Source organism: Dermochelys coriacea, chromosome 16 (assembly GCF_009764565.3).
Source record: "Dermochelys coriacea isolate rDerCor1 chromosome 16, rDerCor1.pri.v4, whole genome shotgun sequence".
Taxonomy (NCBI): Eukaryota; Metazoa; Chordata; order Testudines; family Dermochelyidae; genus Dermochelys; species Dermochelys coriacea.
The window spans coordinates 15,244,537-15,270,625 of record NC_050083.1 but is presented as its reverse complement, the minus strand read 5'-3'; the positions used below and the strand labels follow the sequence as shown (position 1 = coordinate 15,270,625).

The 26,089-nt window shown below is 47.1% G+C and overlaps 1 long non-coding RNA gene across 2 annotated transcripts; it reads right to left on the bottom strand.

The window, feature by feature from the left end:
• Positions 1–1,445: 1,445 nt before the first annotated feature.
• On the bottom strand, positions 1,446–25,555 carry LOC122456930. 2 transcript variants are annotated; one of them, XR_006276108.1, is made up of 4 exons: positions 25,493–25,555; positions 25,160–25,231; positions 11,638–11,859; positions 1,446–5,962 (listed from the first exon to the last, which is right to left on the bottom strand). It is a non-coding gene; the product is annotated as an uncharacterized LOC122456930 (long non-coding RNA). The 2 variants fall into 2 exon arrangements; XR_006276107.1 differs by lacking the exons at positions 25,160–25,231; positions 25,493–25,555 and adding an exon at positions 14,826–15,813.
• Between the last annotated feature and the right edge of the window lie 534 nt (positions 25,556–26,089).

Here is a 26,089-nt window from a genome sequence, read left to right as displayed (position 1 = left end):
CATGAATATAATTTTCTATCTTGTTTCCCCAAAGAGCTTGATCCTTTTGAGCACTGGTATAGAATATTGTACAGATCCAAGCAGGGCAGAGCGCATAGGGTAATGCTCTATTGCAATAATGAGCATGCTGCCCCCTGGCTGCTCCAGCCTTGTTAGCAGCATGAGGCTAAATACTAGGGCTTTAAAGTGATTTTAAAAATTGTGATTAATCACATGATTAAAAATATAATCGTGATTAATTGCACTGTTAATAATAGAATACCATTTATTTAAATATTTTTGGGTGTTTTCTACATTTTCAAATACATTGATCTCAATTACAACCCAGAATGCAAATGTACAGTGATCACTTTATATTTTTATTACAAATACTTGCACTGTAAAAAAAGAAATAGTATTTTTCAATTCACCTAATACAAGTACTGTAGTGTAATCTCTTTATCATGAAAGTTGAACATACAAATGTAGAATTTTGTACAAAAAATAACTGTATTCAGAAATACACCATTCCAGAGGACATGCATCCATGCTGATGACAGGTTTTGTTCGATAACAATCCAAACAATCCAAAGACTGACGTGTTCATTTTCATCATCTGAGTCAGATGTGATCAGCGGAAGGCTGATTTTCTTTTTTGGTGGTTCGGATTCTGTAGTTTCCGCATCTGAGTGTTGGTCTTTTAAGACTTCTGAAAGCATGCTCCACACCTCATCCCTCTCAGATTTTGGACGGCACTTCAGATTCTTAAATCTTGGGTTGAGTGCTATAGCTATTTTTAGAAATCTCACATTGGTACCTTCTTTGCATTTTGACAAATCTGTTGTGAAAGTGTTCTTAAAACGAACATGTGCTGGGCCATCATCGGAGACCACTATAACATGAAATAGATATTGCAGAATGCGGGTAAAACAGAACAGGAGACATACAATTCTCCCCCAAGGAGTTCAGTTGCAAATTTAATTAATGCATTATATTTTAATGAGCGTCATCAGCATGGAAGCATGTCCTCTAGAATGGTGGCTGACGCATGAATGTGCATATGGATATTTCGCATATCTGGCACAAATACCTTGCAATGCAGGCCACAAAAGTGCCATGTGAACATCTGTTCTCACTTTCAGGTGACGTAAATAAGAAGCAGGCAGCATTATCTCCTGCAAATGTCAACAAACTTGTTTGTCTTAGCAATTGGCTGAACAAGAAGTAGGACTAATAGGCTCTAAAGTTTTATATTGTTTTGTTTTTGAGTAACAAAAAAAATCTACATTTGTAAGTTACACTTGCATGATAAAGAGATCGCACTACAGTACTTGTATGAGGTGAATTGAAAAATGCTATTTCTTTTATCATTATTACAGTGCAAATATTTGTAATAATAATAATATAAAGTGAGCAGTGTACACTTTGTATTCTGTGTTGTAATAGAAATCAAAATATTTGAAAATGCAGAAAAACATCCACAAATATTTAATACATTTAAATTGGTATTCTATTGTTTAACAGTGTGATTGCACGTGAGTTAACTGTGATTAATCTACATCCCTACTAAATATCTCTTAATAGGATGAGGATTGTTCTTAAATCCATACCTGTTCCCTACCCTCTCCCTGCCCTTTTTACCTGGACTCTTATGACTAAGAGAGTGGAAGTGTCAGGTCTCGACATAAACGAATGCTCAGTACAGAGTTCTTAGCCTTAGTGTGGGCACATGTAGCATATGCTCACATTTGCACGCCCTGCTGTGCGCAGAGCAGGGGCTTTTGCAGAATCAAGGCCAACATCAGCTGATTGATGAGGAAGAGGGGAATGAAACATCTCGTATTATTTAATGTCACAACATATTGATGTCACGTTATAAAAAATAAGCAAAGCCCACAACTCTGCACTTTGTAACATCAGTGTCCCTCTTAGATCCATCACTCTGTGATCATTAGTGCAGTCACCAGCACCCAAACTTTAGAAGAGTAACTCACTTGGGCTGCACTAGAATGCACACTCCGTTTCATGCACACCTGATACTATAATAAGCAGTTCTCCAAAGGTCTGCTGTTCATCTCCAACGAAACATTTCAAGGCCTGCGAATATAAGTGCCAATTAATAAACCCCAGTGTAGAGTTCAAGAAGGCAAAATAAACAAGCAAAAGATAATAATACATTCATTTATATAGTGTGTCCCCCTCTGCCACAGCACTTAAACTCATTGCTCATCCATCCACTCTTATCATGTAGCAGTCAGAAATGTCATGGCCACTGCTGAGACAGTGTGGTACTGGTGAGATGAAAGCTGGGTGTGAAGTGAAGACTGGAAGACCACTCAAAAGAGTGCAGTCATGACTTTCAGAGGTACTACCTCTAATTCTACACCCCATACATCAATTCCACAAAGACATGACTGATCAAGTACTCTCAGATGGTAGCCTCCCTAAACCAACTCCCATATCTAATAGGGTGAAACAAGGTTGTGGGCTGGCACTGATCCTTTTTGGTCTCTTCTTCACACCCATTCTGAATAATGCAACTGACCACCTTCAAAAGGGCATCTACATAATGTATAGAACTAATGAAAAACTGTTCTGTCGCAGAGGTTTACTGCAAAGACAAAAGTCTTTGAGGAACTCATACGTGAAACTGTTTTTTTGCAGATGATTGAGCTCTATTTACTCAGTAAAAGTGAGCTTATCCTTCATAGGTTCTCAGAGGCAAGTGCGTGAGAGTGTGTTTACTTTGCCATCCCAGGGACAGGAAGATGGGCGGAGACAAAAAGAAAGAAATGGATTCACCGTCAGCCTGGGGGGGAAAAAATTAAGTCCTCCTCCAACCAGCCCCATTAGCCATTACCACTGAGCCAACATCATCATCAATGGTATAAACTAAAGATCAACAATCACTTAACATATCATGACAGTACCATCTCAAGTGACAATTTCCTGGATCAAAAAATATCAAACAGAATCTTAAAGGCAACCCAGGTTTTTGGTGATTTCACCGTACAATACTCAACCTGCATACCATCAAACTGCCAACAAAAATGATGATACACAATGCAGCAGTGATACCATCCCTTTTATACGGGTGCAGGTCAGTTTATTGCAGACACATCAAGCAACTTGAAAAATTTCATATGCACTGTCCTATGGGCCCGCTCCAGCTCATTGGCCACTAGGTGGATGGACCAAGTTTTTGAATTCTCGGGCATGCAATGCATGCATTGCATACATAGACGGCATGCTGCTGGCTCTTGATAACCAGGGTTGAGTTGAAGGTCTCCCCTGCAGCAGGCTCTGGCTCCTTTCTTTCCTAGATGGGAAATGACTCATCAAGCAAGGTCTCCTCTTCTTGTGAAGGGGAATTCTGCATGTCTGGGTGAGGCCCAGCTGCCTGTGCTTCTCCTGTTCTTTCTTTAGCCAGGTTGGTTGTTTCCCACCTTCTCTCTTTCTGTGCAAGAGGACTTCTGATCCCCTGTCTCTAGAGAGACCTGGGATGAGTCCAGCCAACTGGACTCCTCTGAGGCTGACTCCCAGGGTGTCCTGATGTGCCAGAGAATGGAAAGTTCTATGTGCTCTTTTCACATGGGGGAGGGGGAGGCTAGGCATCATGGAGTCCAGAATTCTTTGGCTGTCCTTTGGCAACCTCTGACCCCAATCCCATAATGTCTGGGAGTCAAAGGGCCTCCAGCTGCCACCTGATTTGTAATCTCCTTGCTGAAGTCACTGGGTGAGAGGTGAACCAGGGGGGTCACTGTGACCTGAAGAGCATCCCTATGCCAGAAGGCAAGGGGCTCATATGTAGCAGTGAGTTTCAGCTGGGCTGACCAGCTCAGTGTACCCCAACTCCCTGTTATAATTTATATCTGAAAGGTGGTGTGTAATACATCATTGGAAAACTAATACCAAACTGGTCATTAATATCCTTGTGAAATGTTTGTAAAAACATAGTAGATGAAATTATTAATACTCACTGATACTATGTTTTGGAGACTGTAAACAGACAAAGGAGGCATATCGGTTTTTTTCAAGACAAAGGGGAAGGCAAACATCTCTGGCTTAGAGGCTAACTGAGCCAGATATGACCGGAGATACGGACAATGAACTATTCATTTGCCTTGGCAGTTGTAGGAAAGACATGGGAATTGTAAAATCACAGGAGACTTCAAAATTGACATGGGGTCAGCTCCCTGGGGGACACAGCAAGCAGAGTCAACCTGAGCACCCAAGAGGGCTTCCTGACTTGTAAGACAAAGACATTCCCTTGGGAGAGATAAGGAACAGAGAGACACTCCATCTTGATCCCTCACCTTAGGAAACAAAGGAACCAAGTGACCTGATCTCTGATGGATCCTGGCCAGGTTGGAAAGGAGACTGGGGGGGAGAGAAACCATCTTAACCAAAGATTGCATCTTGTGAGGTTGTTTTAGTCGGTGAGATGTAAGTTTTCACTTTTATTTGTTTGTAACTATTTCTACCTTTACTCCTGCTACTCGGTATCCCTTAGCCCAATGGTTCTCAACCTGTGGTCCACAGACCACTGGAAGGGTCACAGATTATATCTAAGATTTGCAAAGGGGTCTGCACGTCCATTTGACAATTTTTAGGGGTCTGCAATTGGATAAAGGTTGAGTACCACTGCCTTAGCCTATGTCCTTCTATTAATAAACTTGTTTTATTTTTGACTATAAACCAATTCAGTGCTGTGCTTGAAGGGAAGTGTGTATTTACCCAAGTTAAGTTAATGAGCTGTAATGTACTGACTCTTTAAAAGAGCAGCAAACTCAATACCTCCTGTGAATGACCAGTGACAGGGGCTGTGCATTGCAGAGAAACATCTCTGAGGAGCTCAGGGCTGGAATTCACAACTGTTAACTGCTAGGCAAGGTTTGGGCTGTGAGAGGCATGAGGAGTTTGTTGATGAGGAAGACAGATTGGCATGACAGGGAGCTAACAACTAATCTAATCTCCAGCAAAGCACATGCTTGCTGAGGCAGAAGGGTAACACAGTGGCTCCCAACTCTGTGTATCCCCTACAGCATGTTACAGTTACAAAAGCAAAAGATAAAAGCAATTATTTCCCAGTGTATACCACAGATCAGGTGTTGGCTGTTCCCTTTCTTCACTCTACAACATTCTAGACCACCCTACAAAGAAAGCAGCAACTGTATAAAACCAAGAAACCAGCTCAACGTTTGAGGTTGCCAGAGTATGTTTTTTAATGCTGCCACCCCACACCATTCTTCCTAAGTGAGCAGTGACTGAGCAAAGCACAAAACCCAAGCGTCCATTTTCAAGGTGCTAACATGAAATCACTTGGAATGTGGCTGATTAAATAGGAGGAAGCTACTACGCTTCCAACAAGTGAATCTACTCCTGCAGTTATAGCACTGACCTATCTCTTTCATCCCCCTCAACAAGAACCAAATGCCAGTTACCTGATACTGTTGGTACTTCTGAGACACCTGGTCAACCGCTTCATGATATAAGTCTTTCCTCATGTGTTGCTTTAGAAAACAGGGTCGTTCTTCCTGCTCGTCCTGGTTGATGACTATTAACGGCTCCATTATTTTGAAGCTAGTGATAAAGCACTTTGTTGCGTCTGTTGTAAGCCTTTTAGGTGCAAAATACTTTTGACTAAGTGCGCAGGTGAAACTTTCACTGAGTCTGAATTTCCTAATTGGAAAAAGACTCGAGACAAATTTGAGAGGCACCAAGCTTCTTTGTGTCACCACAAAGCAACTGGGTCAAATGACCACAAAGAATGCTGGTGACATGCTAAGTTTTCAGTTCTCTCAGAAGAAAACAGGAAGATCCTAATGAAAATTCTAGTAGTACACGTCTTGCCAGGCAAGGACTTGCACTGAGGGGCCATTATACTAAACAAGCTGAAAATATACCTTCAAGTGGAGAGGTTGACTGCAACTTTATTAATCTGCTTTGGTTGCCGCAGATTACGATCGATACTTCAAAGTAGCTGAAAAAGAGTGAAGACAAATTCACAAGTCCAGTTATTTAAAATGAAACAATGGAAATTGTGTCTCAATGGCATTGAGGGGGATTTCTGAGGGAGTTTCTGGGAAGTGGCATACACGGATCAAGGCTATACAATCATGGTAAATTAAATAACATTCTTCAACAAAAAGCAATTGGCTTTTGCCTGTTATGTGGGTGATGACACAAATGCCTTGTACAATCAACTCTTCATGAACAATATCGCCTGTACATCCACTGAGGTAATCATATCAGTAATTAGCTATATATCATTGTATCTAACTCTAGGGAATAACAACCATCACAGGCAATGCTATGACTGTGAAGCTTAGCTGAGTATCAAGTGCAGCAAGCAGGGTGCACCAGAGGGAACCCCAAGCTACATATACTCATTGCTATGGACATGCTTTGAATTTGGCATGGCAGGACACTATTCAAAATGCTATTCTAAGAGATATTCTTGGAACTGCTTACAAAAAATATAAATAAATCACCCAAACAATTGCAATATTTCAGGACAAAACATGAAGTGTTAAATACACCACTAGGTATCTGTGTCCTCTGTCCAAGAAGATGGACTTTCCATGAAGCAGCATTGGCTTCAGTTTCTGAGACCTACCTTGATTGTGTGCACCTTGGGAAGTTGTGAAAGATGCAATGAAAAAGATACTGAAATAAGATCTGAAATCGTTGGCAGCTCAAATGGAAAAGTTTAGCTACCTGTTTAGTATTTGAACTAGGTCAGAAAGTCCTAAACATGATAGACAAACTTTCTGAAACTCTGCAAAGGTCAGACATTTAATCAACAGAAGGCCAATCTAGTATGAAAACAACTCTTAGTTTAGTTCAATCCATCCAATCAGATAAAAGCTATGACTTATTCTGGGAGCAAATCCACCAGTAAAGTTGGAGATAGATGGAATGCCTGAGCTTCCAGGGAAAAATTCCCAAGAAAATGTAAATAAGGACACATGAACCCAGTTTCCCAAATTCAGCAAAGGAATTTTATAAATAATTGATTTTACAGTGTCCAGTTTTCAATCAAGATGTGTACAAAAAGGCTACAAAATTATTCAAAATCTTGAAACTCTCATAACTCCAAATGCAACAGAAACAAAAGTTCAAGACTTCCTTCAGGTGTAGGCTTTCGAGTTCAACCATGATCAACTGATTACTCAGCCTCATCTCTTGCAAGCCAGCTGTCAGCTTACAGAAAGATCACTGAAGTCCATTCAGAAATATCTCAGTTCACTCAGCCAGTGTGAACGCTGGCTGCTTTCCAAAGGGGTGAAGCTGAGCATCATTTCAGTGTTCTACATCCTAGTAAATCATGGCCTCAAGTAGGCAATCACAGCTCAGACAGCATGTGATTTTACATGTACACAAGGACAAGACTGATGTACAGAACTCACTTCAGGAAACCCAAGGCAAAGATCTTTGTTTGGAACTTTCAGATTTGTAAGTCATTTTTTGTACCCATGTTTTAAAAAGGAATGCTTGAAGCAGTAGTTTTGTGCCATGACACACAACCTGTCCACTTTTAATAAAGTGAGAACAAAGCTTCTGTTCCAAACTCAATGTTTCCTTAATTAATGCAATCTCTAAAGATCGTGCCTGCTGATACTCCCAGTTGTATACACCCACGAAGACAGTCTCTGCCCTAAGGAGTTTACAATCTAAGGGTAAGATTCACTATTGCCCTGCAGCCCCTTTGGCACTGGCATAAAGGGGCTGCATGGCAGCTGCCTAGGACCAACAAGGAATAATCTGGGCACAAAAGGGCTTCTGTGGGAGCTCCAGAGCCAACTCTGCCCCCTCCTCTGCCATAAGGGCTCTAGGGGGAATGGCCAGAACATTCTTATGCCCCAGCTATTCTGCACTCTGCAGCTGGGGTGCAATTTACGGTAACTTTCTGGGCTGCCTAAATTGAGCCTGAGGCTAACCTACCCCCTTGGAAGTGGAGAGATGCAATGGCTCCCTGATGGCCATGTTCTGACAACAGTGCAGGGATGAACTCCCCCTCTAGGAAGACAAGTGACATCTGAAAGAGGGGGGTCGAGGATGCAGCCCAATACATATAATTTGTGTGCGTATATGAGAGAAAATATGATGTACACATTTTTGTTAAAGTCATCAATAAATACACCTTAATTTGGCCTCACCATTTCCAAGAGATGTCACATCAACAGATGTGGGATTTGGATACCATAGTGTCTATTTATATGACATGTGCACACTTTCCCCACCAGAGGGTACTGTGTGACAAAAACCATCCATAAAGAGGTAGATGGGATCACATCCTAAGAGCACACAAAATAACCCAGAAAGTTAGCAGTTCAGCCTGCATCATTAGCCATCAGGGCTGGATCTGGCACAGTGGTTTTTCAACCTTTGGTCATCCGCGGACTATGTCTAAAGAGTCTGTGAAAGGTTGTCGTTACCATAGAACAGTTGTTTTCAACCCGTGGTCTGTAGACCCGTCTAAAATTTCCAAAGGGGTCTACATCTCCATTCAAAATATGTTAGGGGTCCACAAATGAAAAAAGGTTGAAAACCACTGGTGTAGGGTGTTGATTGCTGGAGGATGGGTGTGAAGGAAAGGCTTTTATGTCCATCTCCACAGTTAAAAATTACCCAGAAGCACAGCCAATGAAGTCAGTATTTCCCAAAGTGCCACTGGGTTTGCACCTGATTTTCCAGAATTCTAGCTAAAGTCAAAGGGAGAGGCAGGTGCTCGAGACTGTAACCCCCGCCCCTGCTGCTTCATTCTCTGTAGACCATTCTGGGGTTTGCATTATCGTCTAAATGTAGTCAACATGCTATTTTCCCTGGTCTGCAGCTACTAGCCCCATATGGGGCTTGCCTGCCTTGAGGATTTTTATGTTCACATCATGGTGTGGCACAGCCTCCCGCCCTCCCTTTCCGAGAGGAAGCCTCTCTATAACATCATCAGCATGGTGGCATTTGTGGGAGGCCTGCAGCAGTGCGTGGGAGCAGCAGACACTGCTGAAAAGCACCTACCTCAGCTAGCCTCAGATACCCGGCCACAGCTTCAAATACCAGAGCGCCTGAGGGGATGCCCCATGAGTCAGTGAAATTGTATCTCCAGGGATTTCTGGCTTGGAGGAGGGAGCCGTTGAAATGGCCTGTGTGAGGGCACCAAAGACCCTTTGCTCACCTTAGGACTGAGTCAGTGTTGTGGGAAATCCTGTCCTGGAGAGGCCCAGGAGGAGAGAAAAGCAGAACAGCAAGGCAGAGAGCAGGGGGCAGTGCCCAAGGGGTGAGGAGGAGGAGGAAAGGGAAACTGGGAGCAGACAGATGCGAGAGGGAAGAGTAAGGGAAGCTGAGAGAGACTGGGGAAGATGCGGCAGGAATGGCAAGACAGGGAGGCAGAAGAGAAGCAGGGGAGCAGAAGGGCAGGATGAAGCTATCGGGTCTGATTCTCTGTTATTGTAAGGCCCCCTTACACCACGCTGTTACTGTAAAATGGCCCTATAGGGGAAGAAATGACCTTAGTACAGGCAATGTAGAGCTGCTGTAAGTCCTGCTCCAGCCATGTCAGGGCTGAGGCTAGAACACATTGCGTTTGGGATCTGCTGTGCTCACAAGCCCATGGGGCAGAGACAGGAGATAAGTTGGAGCAGCCCTGCAGCTGCTCTAACTTCATTGGGGGCTGCTCAGGCCCCAGAATTCAGGCAGCACAAAAGGGACTTAAAACCCACTGTTGCCCTCTTCCACTGCACCTGCCCCTGCCCCAACCACAGGGAAGTGGGTTGGGGGCGGCAGGGGACTGAGAATCAGAAACTAAAGGAAAGGAACAGGGGAGGGTCAGGAAACAAAAGGGGACATGAGGCTCACTGAGAGTCTGAACAATCCCCATGAGCAATGGCTGCTAGGAACATCTGCTGAGGCCAAGAGGTCCTCTCTTCAGAAAGCAGAGCGCAGCAAACAGCTGGAACATTGCAGAATGGTACGCAGCCTGCACGGGCTTGCTGGGGTGGAAAAGACATTGTGTTTGTGTCATAAATATAAAGGAAAGGGTAAACATCTTTAAATCCCTCCTGGCCAGTGGAAAAATCCTTTCACCTGTAAAGGGTTAAGAAGCTAGGATAACTTCGCTGGCACCTGACCAAAATGACCAATGAGGAGACAAGATACTTTCAAAGCTGGAGTGGGGGGGGGGGGAGAAACAAAGGTTCTCCCATGTGTTGCCTTTGCCAGGACCAGAGCAGGAATGCAGGTCAGAACTCCTGTAAAGGGTTAATAAGCAATCTTGTTAGATACGTGTTAGATTCTGTTTTGTTTAATGACAGGTTTCAGAGTAGCATCCGATGAAGTGAGCTGTAGCTCACGAAAGCTTATGCTCTAATAAATTTGTTAGTCTCTAAGGTGCCACAAGTACTCCTTTTCTTTTTGTTTTGTTTAAATGGCTGATAAAATAAGTTGTGCTGAATGGAATGTATACTCCTGTTTTTGTAACTTAAGGTTTTGCCGAGAGGGATTCTCTATGTTTTAATCTGGATTACCCTGTAAGGTATTTACCATCCTGATTTTACAGAGGTGATTCTTTTACTTTTTCTTCAATTAAAATTCTTCTTTTAAGAACCTGATTGCTTTTTCATTGTTCTTAAGATCCAAGGGTTTGGGTCTGTGTTCACCAATGCAAATTGGTGAGGATTTTTATCAAGCCTTCCCCAGGAAACAGGGTGTAGGGTTTGGGAGGATTTTGTGGGGAACGATGTTTCCAAGCGGGCTCTTTCCCTGTTATATATTTGTTAGACGCTTGGTGGTGGCAGCAGCAATAAAGTCCAGGGGCAAAAGGTAAAATAGTTTGTACCTTGGGGAAGTTTTAACCTAAGCTGGTAAAAATAAGCTTAGGGTTTTTTTCATGCAGGTCCCCACATCTGTACCCTAGAGTTCAGAGTGGGGAAGGAACCTTGACAGTTTGTAAGGGGAGAGCGTGAGGAGATTTGGGCTCTATTCCTAGCTGCATGTGACTAATAATGCCCTCCGTCAGGTACTGGAGATGGTGGAGACCTCATCTCCATTGCGTAAGGGATTAGTGGAGGTTACTGTTCCTTTCCCATCTGTGGTTTGCAGCCTAAGCTCCTGGCCCTCCTCTCCTGCCCTCATGTAAAATACTTGGTGGGAGAGCAGAAAAGAGGAACCCAGAGCGGGGAGGGCAAAACAGAAAAGGGGAAGAAAAGAAATCAGAGCTCCAGCTGCTATGATGGTTGTGTAACCAGGCACAAGCCAGGCTTCCTCTTTGCTATTCAAATCCAATGGGTCGAGGGAGCTGGGGACCAACAGGATGGGCATTCCTGCTGCCTGGACCAGACTGACCCACGGTACCAAATCACGCTGCAGCCCTTCAAAGCCAAAGTCCTTAACACGGGGCTGGGGCCTGATCACAATGTGCTCTTCACTGCCAGGCTGAATGGTGCTGTCTACCCATGAATGCAATGATGGGGTAACTGGGTCCCTGTGCCCTTTAGATGGGACCTGATTCACTGGAGTCCATGTCACCTGACAATGGGCAAAGCGTGGGTGCAAATTGGAGTCACAGGCTGGCAATGGGCTTCCCTAGGATATAGCCATATTTCTATAGGCCAAGAAATCGGTGAGGCTGTTAGTGACAATCCCCAATACAATACTTACCTGGGGAAAACAGGTGCCTCAGTAGACTGTTCACCTGGGGCTCAGAGCCAAAGTATCCCAACCCCAGGTTACGTCATCTCCCCACAGCTGGAGGGGTGGAGGCAGGGCTTTTTGGTTTTTGTTGCGTTGGTCTTGTTAAGAACATCCCCTCCTGTCAGGTTCACACGGGTAACAGCAGGGTCACGCCTGCACCAGGGCCTAAGGTTTGCCCGTCTTGTTCTCCTGGTCGCAGACACAAAGGGAGAGTGTGAGGGGCACGAATACAGCAAGGCCCTGCAAGCAGGGCTGTCCCTACTCATATGCACAGTATGCAGCTGCGTAGGGCACCAGGAAATTTGGGACACCACCTTTCCTGGTGCCCTGCACAGCTGTGTGCTGCTCCAGCCCCTGCTCCGCCTCTTCCCCATGGTCCCTGCCCCAGCCCCGCCCCCACTCCACCCCTTCCCCAAAGCCCCAGCCCCAGCCCTGCCCCCACTCCATCTCTTCCCCAAAGCCCCCACCCTGCTCCATCCTACCCCCACCCCTTCCCCGCCCCGCCTCCACACCCCTGAGGACTGCTGCAGGGGTCGGGCCTGCACTCACCACCTGGTAAGTGGAGCAACCCAGCCCCAGCCTGCTTTGCCCCCCGATTCCCCTCTGCCCCCCAAGGCTGGGAGCCAGGGGAGCAGAGCAGGCTGGGGACAGGGGGCAGTTCCCCCCCCGCCCCCTCCCGTGGAGGCCTGGGGCCATCTCTCCCCCCACACAGGCTGGGGGGCTGCGTAGGGCACCAAAATGGCTAGGGATGGCCCTGCCTGCAAGGGGATGCACAGAGACAGAGGAGGGGAGACCCAAGGGCCCAAGAACTCTTTTCTGCTCCTGTGACCTCACTAGCCAAAACTCCTTAGGTCCCAAAGCAGCGAGTTGGGTTGCACAGTGTTCTCACAGGCACAGATCCTGGTGCTACGAATTTCAAGAGTGACTCCTCATTAGGGTTGCTGGGCACAGATGGACCCTCAAATCTTCTCTGGAGCCCTGACTAGCAAAGCCTCCAATAACTAGTGCAACCACACACATCCCCTTGGGCTTGGCCCACGCAGCGCTGGAAAGCCAGCAGCCCACTGGCTACACTACAACGCCCAGGGACCTGGAGGTGGGCAGGAACCTCTAACCTTGCCTGGCGTATGCATTGCCTTGTCCCAGAGGAGAGGAAGGAGAAGGGGCTGGCAGTCACTGCCCTGGGAAGACAGCCAGGGGGTTATTATTAACCTGCTGAGTCAGGGAGGCTCTTGGGTTTCAGGATCACAAGATGCAGATGCCGGATGGATTGGTTAGATTTTTTACACTCCTTCACATTTTTTTTCTTAAAACACTGATGGAGAGAACTGTGACGCCGTGCCAGAGCTCTGGCCAGAGCTGGGCTGCACAGTGCCCTTCCCCAGCCAGCCAGGCGCAGAGGCTGCTCTGTCCTGATCCAGGGAGCGATGTCTGCTTAATGGAATACAAGTGTTGGAAACAGCACAAGGGTTTATCCCAATCTCCAGTGGGCTGGAAGGCCTCCAAAAACAATAGCCAATAAAGGAACAAAGCTGCTAAGCAAATATAACTACAGCTGGTCCATGGACAGGCAAGCTGGCTTTCAGAATTGATTACAGTAATACATTGCTTTCCCTCCCAACTCTTAAGTGAATATAGCGCTGGCAAAAGCAGCAGGATTGACAGCCCTGCAAACTGAAGCCTTCCCTTTATCCACAGGTATCAATGTATGGCATATTGCCCTGCAAATGTGCTTCTACCTTCTGCTGGGGGAAAAGAGGAATTCAGCCTCAATGGCCCATTCAATCATTAGACTCCACTGAGGCTGTCAACAAGGTAGAGATCATTGGTGGCAGCTAGCCCCTACTCAACACCCTAACTTGGCAACCCCATCCCAGGAATGCTCAGATTACAGTGGCGGGCAGGAATAAGTGCTGCTGGCTTTAGGTGTTTGTGTTAGTAGCTGTCACGCGTGGTCCACATGACCATAATCCCGCTGTGGTGACACACACATCATCAGAAGTGGTCAGGGATCTAGTACTCATGTAATTAGACCGTGGAACTCATTGCCACAAAATGTCACTGAGGCCAAGAATTTACCATGATTCAGAGACAGTTCAGATGTTCATAGAGATGGCAGAAATAGCCAGGGTTTTAGTTGTTAATGCAAAACTAGAGTGTTGGAAAAGATATAAAGCCTCAGGGTTTAAAACAGGCCCTGTTAGGGAGTAGGATGAGACCTTCATGTGTGGTAGATTATCCCCCATCAGTTTACTGCAAGGTTTCTTGCACCTCCCTCTGAAACTGCTAGCGCTGGCCACTGTCAGAGACACGGTTACTGAACTATATGAGCCAGAGTCTCATCTGGTTTGGAAATTCCTATGCCAATGATGTGGAACAGATTATTTCGCAGATTCAGTCATCAGTAGTAGCAGTATCTGTTCAAGGTACTGTTACTCTGGCAACTACAATGAGAGTACAAGTATAGGCAGAAGAGCAGTTCTAGTCACAGATCCAGATCCTCAAAGGTATTTAAGCTCCTAACTCCCAATGAAAGTTAAGAGCCTAAAGACCTTTGAAGATGTGGGTCTTAGCCTCTAGAGTCAGTATGATGGAAGTCTCAAGTGCTGGTATATTGCAAAATGTAAGCAGGGTGACTTACTAGTACAGGTAGGGATGCAGTAGCAGTTACAGTCAGATAGCAATGTTACAGTCAATATCCAGGTCTCCTTACAAGTTGGTCCAGATACGGTCAAAGACAATGCAGTCATAACAGCTGCAGCTGGGCAGCACAATTGAATGACGGCCCTAGAAAGTGACCTGGGCAAAAGGGCTTCTTGCTCCCTTGGCCATTTGGAATTACCCTGCCTGGCTAATCCAGGCTCACCCAGCTCCATCTCTGCACCTTCCCCAGCTCCCTAAATTGCAGGCAAGTGGAAGTGCTGATTATTTATCAGGCTCCTCCTCAAGGCTGGCCCCAAGAGCCAACATTTCACAAGTGCCTCTTGTCTATTTTCCCCAGCAAGAACTGGACCAAAATAGACACCGCCACCCCCGCCCTTCTCCAGCAGCTGTTACCCTCATCCCCCCGCCAAGCTGGCTTGTTCTGTTCCCTCCTCTTTCATCACCACCAAGACAGGGCTACTGCAATTGCTACAGTCATGTCTGTAACTTACAGAGAGGGAAATGAGTGAAGTGCTGCAGCACCGCTTGACTCCGGTCACTCATCAGTTCTGGTTCAGCTCTCTCAGCCTGCCTTCACTGCCGAGTCCATTCATTTCAATTAGTCTGTTAGCTTGAATATCCTATTTACTCTTACTGTTGTGTTTACATATTACCTTGTTCTAAATCCACACCCAGACTAAAAAGTAAGTACCCAAGACATTTTGTGGCAAACCCCCACACAAACAAACTGATTCATCCTCATAACATTCTTTGCAAGGCAGGTATGTATAGTGAGCCCTTTTTCACAGATGGAGAAACCCAGGCCAAAGGGGTCATGACTTGGCTAACACCATAGCAAGGCAGTGGCAGAACTGGGAATAGAACCCAGGAGTCCTGACTCCCAACCCCCAATCAGCAGCTAAGTCTGAGCCACTGCTTTTCTGACTCAGATTTTAAATGTAAAAAGGGGGGGGGGGGTTGTAGGCACAAGCCCTGGTGCCTACAGCCTGGTTCCTGTCTAGCAGGTGCTGTCTTTGTCAAAGATGTAGACTCATATCCATATATCCATATATCACTTGTATTTATACAATCAATTACCATTGCAACACATTCCAATTCCTAAATAAGCTCCTTGAGAGGTAGAGATAAGGTATCAGTTTTCCGGTTACTCTTGCCAGTCTGTCTGTAGTAGATAATAAGCATGCTGGGTAACAGGAAGAAGGTTATCTAGAAAGGAAGCCGAGCAGCTGCCGTTGTTGTTACAGGAGACTGAAAAAAACTAAACACACACCGGAAATCTTGTGAACCATACAAATCTTTCCCCTCCGAATTCCTCTTCTGATCTAGACACTTCTGGTCAGATTCCAGCCGCACCTTCCCAAAGCAGTAGAGAGGCACCTCCCCAGGTGAGAGCTGCTGAACTCTCTGAGTGCTAGACATATTGTAGTGACTTGTTTTAGCAGGAAGGTGGAAACAGGAGGTTGGTAGATTAGGTCACCAGTATCCAAAATATAAAGCTTCCCTGCCCGCTCTCTAGCTTGTGCCTCCCATTCTGCTCCCACCCTACCAACCAAACTCAGGGAAGTTGCAAATGGAAGAGTTCATATTATTTCTTCTGTTTGAAGTATATAATAAATGGACTATTCAATGCTCCTGGGCTGAGGGCCCTGCAAACTGAAATTCTCTGTTCACATCTAGCCTGGTTCTGATTCAACTCTGGACAGGGCTTTAGAGAAATCAGCCAAGCACACATGACCTCACGCTGAGTTAGGAGCAAGAGAAAAGAATATATGAAACATCCTGAAACAAGGAATATAGAGGAATAGCTGAATACTTCCAGGAACTGCTTTGGAGATCATCCAAACCATCAGATCAGCCTTCTTTTTGATCTGGTACCTGACAGCTCCTCCTGCCACATCCCTTCCTAAGCAACTCTCATCACATGGCCCAATGTATTTTTTTCTGTTCCTGCTATACCATTAATCCGCTTTATGTAACCCCCCATGTGTGCCGGACATGAAACCAACGTGGTAATACGCTGCCGTTGTACGTCTTTAGCAATTGGGTTAAAACAAAAACACACACACCGCAAAAACCCTTTTAAAAACAACAAGCCTGGCAGCTTCAAGGTCAAAATCTCAACAAGGCTGGGAAATCAGGACTAACCGGATCATGTCTTTTTGCAACTGACCTCTGCAGCCAGATGTGCAAGAAGCTAATTCCTAAACAAACTGTCAAGGAAAACACTTTCACTGCTGCTCTGCCAGGCAGGGACATAAAGGCAGTATAAGGACAATGCACCCGTGTCTCAAGGGGAACATTTAGTTTACATCCATCATCTATTTGCAATTATCTGAGCTTTTCTTCCCCACTATTTTATTTGAATTAATCCTGTGGGTCTGATCCTGCAGCCCTTGTTCCCTGCTGATTTCAGTGGGATCCTTGGTTGTGCAAGGAATGCAGGCTAGGACCCGATGAAGAGGATAAGCAGCATGAAAAGAGGGAGTTTCTCCATGTCTGCTCCCTGCTATCAAGTGCTGTCCATGTGTGTGGAAGGGTGGGTGTGTGGGGTGTCTGGAGGAGCAGGGGAGTTTCTGAGGGTCAAGGCATCTATCTGAAATTGCTTCTAAATCTCACTGAACAGGATCTCGGAGCAACACCCCATCAGTTAAAAGAGCTCAGTCAACCCCCTATAAAAATCCCGATGCCTGAAAGGGCCTCTGCAAACCTGAACTCTCCTTTCATGGACAGGCATCTCAATAGCAGGGCACAGCAGCATGCCTTCAAGGGCTGCAGGCTGGGGTGGGGAGCTGCTGGGCAGAGCACAGGGCCTGCCTTTCAGTGAGGAACCCTGGGTGGGGGCTGTGAGCTCAGGTGCACCCGCAGACCTCAGCACAAACACAGAGGGACACCTCTAAGGGAGTCAGGGCCTAAACCATAAAGGGCTGTACCGGTGAAAACCAATGCCTGAAACTGCCCTCAGGAACGAACTGCAAGCCAGTGCACCAGTGGATGTATTGGACCAAGTTCTGTCCTTCCCTTGCGCCAGTACCATGTAGGGGCTGGAAGTGGCCCAGGGAGAATGCCCCAATGCAGGCACACAGCCCTACACGCTGCCAAGCCCTGGCATGGGGTGGGGGGGGTGTTAGAAGTGGGAGGGCCCTACCAGGGTGCTATACATGTCCCATGTTGTGCTGCTGCCCACAAGCAGGGAGCTGCCGTAACATGTGCTGGGAGCTGTTTCGCCACAGAAAATCAAACCCACTCTGTACATCTTGAAGGTCCCTGGGGAGGTTCCTGTCTAAGCACCAGGTGTATTAGCAATGTCTTCGTGTTCATGCCCTCAAGAGCAAAGGGCAGATCCAAGACCTTATTGTAACTCGAGGAGCAATGACATTTCTAATTGTATTCGACTCCAAACTCTGGTTGTAAACGCCTCCTATTCAGGCCACCTGCATATAATGCATGTCACAATACTGAGGGCCCAAATGCTGCCCTAATTCATGGCCTTTGATGTTAATTACTATGGCATGTGGGCCAATTTGTCAAACCACCACTAAGGTTTATTGCTGAGATGCTGTTGCAAAGGAAGTAGCTGCAGCTCCACTTAGTGGCAGCTGGGAAATCCCTCGTTAATTGCTGGAGCGCATCTCTCCCACTAAGGAGGAGGACCATGCCGGCAGGCAGAATCTGCTGGTATCCTTTGCCTGTTTAGCATCTCCCAGCAACAGCCAAACCTCCCTCCCAGCTCTGTGCAGCTGGGCCAGGAGAGGTTAAGGATTCATCTACGTGATTTTAATGCCACTTTTGTGATTAACTTCTCCTAATTCTGCAATTTTTCTTTGCCTTCTATTCTGATGAAGGGCGAAGGGGATGGGGCGGGGAAAGAAGGTATTTACCGAGGGATTTCACTCAAATAACGAAATAAATGTGATCAGCTAAGGGACTCTTAATCCGCCTTGATTCCTGCATCCTGGCGAATGAACTCAGAAAGCAGCAAAGATCTCTTGGAGTTCCAATCAGCCAATGATAGGAGCCCATCCAGCAGAGGGCCCATGCCTACCAAGTGCCAGGTTAACATGCTCAGACCTGCAGAGGGGAAGTGCATTTTGATGGCTGGATCAGTGAAATGGGAGTCAGGACACCTGGGTTCTATGGCCAGCTCTGCCACTGATTCACCTTGGAGAAAGGTGTGTGCCTCAGTTTCCCACCCCTTTAAAAAGACAGGGTTGTTGAGAAGGGGAATCAGTATGTTCATAGAGTGCGCCTAAATCCTCAGATGAAAGATGAGGAAATGCCAAGTTAAATAATGCTCCATACCCTAATATTGCCCAAAAGCAGTAATGAGAAATATCCGTGGGCCAGCCCTACCTCTGACAAAGGGTGTCAAAGGGGGACTCCTGGGTAACTAAGGTCAGCATGGGAGAAAAAACACCTCCCCAGTCCTTCAGCATGAAAGCGCAGTATCAGAGACTGCAGTCAAGGCTCACTCTCTTGACCTTCTGGTTCCCCCAAAGCTAAGACAGGGATGCAGTCCACAGTGCAGAATAGAGACATGTTCCCAGATATACTGACACCCACAAAGTAGCAGGTCTTAGGACAATGGACTGTCTATAGCATTCAGTCTTGGGTGACCCTGACAGCCCAGCAACACCAGGTTACTGTGGTCTGTGTGTCAAGGGGAAAGGGTCATTCATCTCTTATGTGAAGCCTCCCTCTGCCACCAAGTTGCCAGTAACTGGTCTAGTCTCTGAGAGGGGATGTGCCATCTTAGATATATGTGCTGTGAGTATACATCTTTTTTTCAGTCCAGTAACTAAAGGCTTAATCACCACCTAATTTATGTACATAGGCTAAACTGGAGTTCACATGAACTACTATTGTCCTTTGTGGGCTAGAAGTCTCTGAGCATAGAAGAAGATTATGTATATTGTTGCAACAGATGTTCTAGCACACACCTGTGTTTAAGTAGTTTAACACAGCTACACTTGATAGATTCTTCTGGATTCAGAGAGCTGCTGAAAGCTGTTTAAGCTGGTCTATGGATCTCTTATTTGTTAGAACCTTCCTCTTGAATTAATAAAGGGGAAGCATTTTTCGAAGGAAATCCAACAAGAGGCTAGAGTCACATCACGGCATTCCAGGAAAGGCTCTTCCAAGATCACATCTTGCCTCTAGGAGACAGGCATTTAAGGCCATGCGTTAGGGAATGACTGGCCATCCTGCCGGAGAACTAGACCTATGTAGCTGCTCTCCTGCTGCTGGCATTCCTGCCAGCTGGTCCTTCCATAGCGGAGAGACCGGCTCCAGCTGAACACAGCGGGGGAAAGGGGCAACGAAAGGTGCCTTTCCTTAAGCTCTACCAAAATGAAGTCTTGCATAACAGTGTTAATAATACCCCCGAGTCCTCAAATCCGCAGAACAGCTCTATGGGATTATGGTGTTTCTGTAGGAGGCAGAATTACACTCCAGTTCAACAGTATAATCAGATGTGGGGGGAACCGTCTGCCATTTGAACAAACACACACAAACACCACAACTGCATGCATGCACGCACACACAAAATAAGCCCCTCCCCCTTATGCATACATGCCACACATACAAACACCACACAGACATGCAATTTATGAATACACACCACACACTCTTGGCACACGTGTCCATGCCATGCACAAACATCATGCACACCCCATGACATGCACCCACACTTGTCTGAAACTGTTTTGTGACTGTCGAGATACAAAAACCCAATCAGTTGTGGTAGGAGGTTGTGTGCAGCACTTCAGAGTTCCAAGACCCTCACTGCTCCTCCAGCTCTTTGCTGACTCCATTGCACATAGCAGTAGGTGAAATTTTTCAACCTAAACATTTTTTTTGGTGACAAATGCAGATTTGGCCACAACAAAATGTTTTACAACTTGGTGCTGATTTTGTCAAATTGGTTTGGCAAAAAAAAAAAAAAAAAAAAAAAAAAAAAAAAAAAAAAATCAAAACCAAATAAACCAAAACTTTAAAAAATTTCAAATAAAATCAGAATATTTGGTTTGGACCATTTCGAAAGGAAACATTTTGATTTTCTGATTTGAAGGGATTTTTCATTTTGAAATGGCTTTGAATTTTATTTGGAAGAATGAGAAGTGTGAGAAAACGTTCAAAATGGAAAGGAAACGGTTAGTACAACCCAACATAATTTTCCCCCTGGTTTTTCAGAACTACTGCCACTGACTGAAAAAAGTCTGTTCTTCACCCAGCTCTAATGACATGCAAAAGGAAAATAACCTTCCCTCCTCTCCCTACCCACCTGCTGGGTCTTTGCCCCCTCCAAAGGGGTCAGCTTTAGCCATATCACTCCAGCATTCTGCAAACCTGAGCTTCTCCTCACCAAACTCAAACTATCTTCTCTGGTCTCGGGGGGGGGTCCCATTCCCTCCTCCTCTCCCCTTCTGCCTTGGGGGAGAACAGAAACAGACCCATCGTGAAAGCGGGCGGTGAGAGAGCAAAGCACAGACCAGGGCCGAGACTCCACACAGCCCTACCAAGAAGGGATACGTCTCCCTCTTTCTTCCCCACAGTTCCAATCATCAGAGGCCAAAAATAAACGAAAAACAGCTTGTTCAAATAAAACACAAGCTTAGGGGGTGCGGGAGGGGAAGAGAGACAAACGGCCCAGCTTCGATTCCCCCATATGCCTGAGGTTATAATCCAGATTTGCTACTTACCCAGTGCTCTTCATTTTTATAAATTAAAACCTCTTTTTGCATCTGAATTTAATCAGCATTAAAAGCTTGGAGGCATGTTATCACTCCCACCAAAAATAAAAATGAAATTCTCCTTCTCCTCATCTCCACAATGCATTGGCTTCCTTAGGAAGCGCTCAGCGTCAGCGGGACATTTGTTGTGCCGAGTGTGTGTTCAGTGAAGATGCCGGTGCTGCCTGGCTGCAGTTGGGACTCATTCCCTCTGGCGACGCTAGGGCGACACTACCCGTAACGAGGGGTCCGGCACTGTTCTGCAGCCATGGTCCTAGCCCCTTCTAGCGGACGGGCAGCTCGCCCAGAACAGCCCCCTTCCACAGATAAATCTACAGGAAAACACTGCACCCCAAATTGTTTGGTGGCAGGAGGTAAGGGGACACCTCCTCCCCTGCAGTGTGGGCAGCGATTCTACCCCCAGCTCTGGTGGGAGGGGAAGGGGGCGAGGGCCTCCAGCTGGAGGCCTCATGCTTGTGTGGCTTCCTACACCCCCCCACCCCAAGCTATTCTGCCTAGGCTGGAAAAGAACTCAAGCAGCTATACCATGGGGTCAAGTGGCTAAACAGTAGCACCACGGGTGTCACCAGATTGTTGATGTTGCGTGAATGGATCCACACCCCCCGCCAAGACACAAAGCTGTCTGTTGGGAAATTTCTACTGCAGAGCCCTCGGCTACTCCACGCGGGCTGGGCCCACAGGACCACACAACAATGCGATGCATGCTACCAACACGCACCTCCTTTTATTAAAGCCTCAACTGAGGGCAAGATCTCTGTCCTTCAGTCCCAGCCGGCACCTTGCACAGGTCCCGGCCTCTACCCTCTGATCCCTTCCGTATTTGGAGCCTCCACATCTCCCATGTGATTCTGCTGCTCTGGAGCTGGCACCAACCCTCTCTATCCCCACACAGGCAGCACATCACCCTACCCGGCCTCTCTGCCAAGGAAAGCCCCACAGGGGCTTCATGTACATCTCAGCTTTTATAGCCCTGTCCCCACTTCTTGTGGGCTGGTGGTTCTCAGTTATCCAGGAAGGCCTGGGCCTTCCTGGGCTTCTGAGGGAACACTTTCAGGGTGTGACCGACTGACTGACACACACACCCTTTCCTCCCCTGCTCTTATCACAAGAAACACCGCTGCTGCTCAGCACAGATGAAGAATAGCGTAGGAAACAGGAAAAGCCCAGAACAGCCTGGCTTCCTGGCCTTGTCTTATAGAGCAGAGTCTGTCTCTAACCACGGATCAGGCCTCACCAACCCTCCTCCCTCTCATGTATTGAAAACGCTTTACATGTGAATTAGGTGCTGGTGAAAGGTGCCAGTCTCACTGTTCTGGAGGCCACCATAGAGAGCACGGGCATCTGCAGGGTGGGTTCCTACACCCATGGGCATCAACCATGACTTGTAGGAGTTCAGTGCCTGTGGCTCCTTCAGCCCTTTGCCTCTGCTCAAACTCCCCACCCAGGTGCCAGTTGGGGTGATTGATGTGACGGGGACACCTGCCCTCCGAACACTGGACTGGGGACACCAAACTTGTTTTCCACACAGCCGTGGAGCAGCAATTTGCTGGACATTATGCACCCAGGTTGGATTTGAACCTACGATTTAGCAGTTGAAGGATCCGATTCTCTACCGCCCTTCACTTGTAGAGATATTGACACCTGTGCACTGTGGGTGTCAGATGTTACCAAACCAGAAAGGTGGCCTTTACCCCCACATTGCACAGGTGTGAATGACGACAGGTTGGAAGGAGAACCAGGCCCAAAGGCTCTATATGCTACCGACAACCTTTTGAGACCTGTGGAGAGGCAACAAAACTCACACTCTGCCCCTGACTGGAAAACCCCGCTTCTAAAAACAACCACGCCTGTATCTCAGTTCTGAGCGGTGAGCAGGAATCAGACACTAGCAAGAAGTAAGCGCCTGTGGTGTATGAAATACAAATGCAGGGGAGGGAGGGGGCGGATTCTCCTGTTACTTATACCAGTGTAAACCCCACTGAGTTCAGTGAAGTGATTCTTGATTTACACCAGGATGAGGGGCAAATCAGGCCCTGAATTTCTGTGACTGCAGTGCCACTCCACCCAATCCCATCACCCCACTGCCATCCTGGCTTATCACTAGCACAAACAGCAATAATCATAAAAGTAGGTCTGTATTATTTATACCAAAGCTTAAAGCTATAACAAATCCCCTTAGATTGTATTTTATAGGCTGCAGCACTATGGTCTCCCAGCCACCACCACCCACACAATTCTAAACTACAATCAGAGAACACTGCTTCAAAGCTGTTTCTGCAAGTCTGTGAATTTCATGCCTCCCTCCCTTCTCGCCCCCAGGAGCTAAATCAGTAACCCATTCATTCCCTGCCCTGCATGCCCGCTTGTAAGACGGCAGCGATTTATAATGGCGATCAAAGGCACCTGCCTCCCAAGGGGCTGCAGTGGAGTGGCTCTCCTGGAAGAGACCTGCCCCGGTGTCCGCTGAAGCTCATGACAGAGTCATTGGACGAGCAAGCTCAAGGAGCTCCGCTCAGCCCTGGTGCAGAAGTTGAGTTGACCAGGGAACACCTGGGTATCCTGCAATCCCAATCTGTTGCTATAGTGACAGAGGTAGGATCCTCTTGTTCAGTTGAGGCTAGAACTGCACACAGCTCCACTGGTTGTTTTCTAACCGAGAGGCACAATCACATCCTTCGAGAGCTGACTTAGGCTCTGCAAATGGATTTTCTGTGCGTCCCTGAGTTCAGTCGCAGCCCTGTGCTCCCTCGGCCAATGACAGCTCAGCCAGTGGGGGCCCTGCATCCCTCAGGACAATGAGGAAATAAAGAGCAGAGTAGAACAAATTCACCTTCCTCCCAGTGCTCTATGCCCTCTGGCCTTGTTGTGTCAGCATGGCGCTGTCAAGCTACATTGATTTCTAAACTGATTTAGGGCTGGCCTCCTCACAGAGATGCACCAGCTTCACCAAAGGTGTGATTTCTGAAGTAATTTAGTTAAATTAGTGCAAAACCCTGTGCGGACACTCTTATTTCCATATAAACCAGGCTTATTTCAGTTTAGCTTAGGTTGATTGGGGGAGGTCTAAGGGAAACCAAAACAAACCACTATAAAGGGGCTGTCGCCTCCAGAGCGCCCCCTCATGGCCTGGGATGGCTCTGCATCTCTCACAGGGCTCCTCAAAAACGACACCCAGTCCCTATCCTTTTATGACATTGCCCTTCTGGAGGGGGACCCAGTCTAGTTAGTCCATACACAGGTTGGCTCTCCAGGCCCCAGCCCTTCCCTCTAATCCAGGGTGCCCACAGCCCTGCTCCCCGAGCCATATGGCACTTCACACCGGCTTCACCCGGCTGGCCCCAGTCACCCATTTCAAAGTTCAGCTAGCTCTCTCCTCCTGAGTCAGGGGTCCCCAGCCCCACTTCCCGGAGCGCCAGACAGCCCCTTGCTCCCTGCCGGAGCCAGCCTTGGTCCCCTCAGCCCTCACCGGCAGCTGCTTCCTCAATCCAGCACAGCTTCCCGGGCTTTTGTCCCACCTGGCACGCCCAGCCCATCCTCGCTGGAGTGTCCAGAGCCCTAGGCCTGGCCTGAGCTGCCTTCCCGTCGCATGACCAAAATCATTTTCCCACCTGGGCAACAGACAGGGCCAGCCAGCCTGTGCCAGCTACTCACAGGGAAACAAATGTCCACTCGGAGGCAGCTGGGGCCTCTAACTGTCCCCCTCCTCACTTCATGACCATCCAGAGGGTGCTGGAGAGCAGCCTGGGTACAGAGGTTAGTCAGCAAGTCTGCGCTGCACTCTCGGGGCATAATAGGCCTCCTGTTTATACCACTGTGAATCTCACCCTGCGGAAGCCAGCAGAGAGACTCCAGCATGAAACTGGAGTAAGCGAGAAGAGATTCAGGCCCTAGCAATGGATGCTTGGAATGCAGCTATAGAAGCATCCAGCCCATTAGCAAAGGGGTGAGAAAATCTGGGGTTTAGGATTAAATGTCCCTAAAAGTGATGAGTTTCCTCTCTGGAAACCAGGACAGAGACTGCTCCCTTCCTGTTCAGACAGCCATTGTCCATCTGACAGGCAGCTACATACACTCACCTTAGGGTGCTCCCACCCAGGCCTCAATCTCTCCCTGAAGGTGGAGGTCAGTCATCTTGAGAGCAGGGAAACCTGAAAGAAAAAGAGGCGAGACACACAACAGCTCAATTCTGTGCATGAATCAGCACCCGTGGGTGTTTGCAAAGACCCTTCCAGTCCTGGGAGGCATAGGAATCGCGGGTTCTCCTTCCTCACCCAGCAGCAAAACCAGACATCAGATCAGAAACTCTCTGCCAAAGTGCAGTAATGTCTCCCACAGAAATGAACAGACATATTGCCAGTGAGCGCAATGGGAGCTGAAGCCGGCCTTATCTCTCCATCCCCTATACACACCTAACTCACTACTGCTCAAACAACAGACAGACCAACCCTCCAGCCGCTTGGGTGCTCTCCAAGAACACGGATGCTGCTTTCCTGGAAAAGAAATGGGATCTGGACTCAGCATTCGCACCTCCCTTCTCTGTCACATTCACTACAATCACAGGTCTTTCCCAGAAAAGACTTCCTTAGGAACTGATCACGGGGAAAGCTCCATAAGATTCAATCGTCTTTAAATGCATCTCTTGCTACGCTCTGCCTGCTGTAATTTCAGCATGGGGAAAGCATTCAGTTGATGCCTTTGAAGGCTCTTTGCTGTCTTCCCCAGCTGGAGATGTCTGCCTGGGATAGGTGCTTCATACGAATTATCACACAACAACAACAACAACAGTTAAACACCAGCAACAGCGTTTAGCTAAAATACTTTCTCTTTCTCACCAGGCAGTTTCTACACAAATTATACCTTACCTGGATCCTATGGAATCAGTGGTCTGGTCTCTCATTTGGTAGGCGGGTCAGAGGGAGTGGGCAGATACTTACATCTTTGGGATCCAGACCCCACATTTTCCCCACAGGTAGTGATGCACAGGAGTGGATGGGAATGCAGCACCA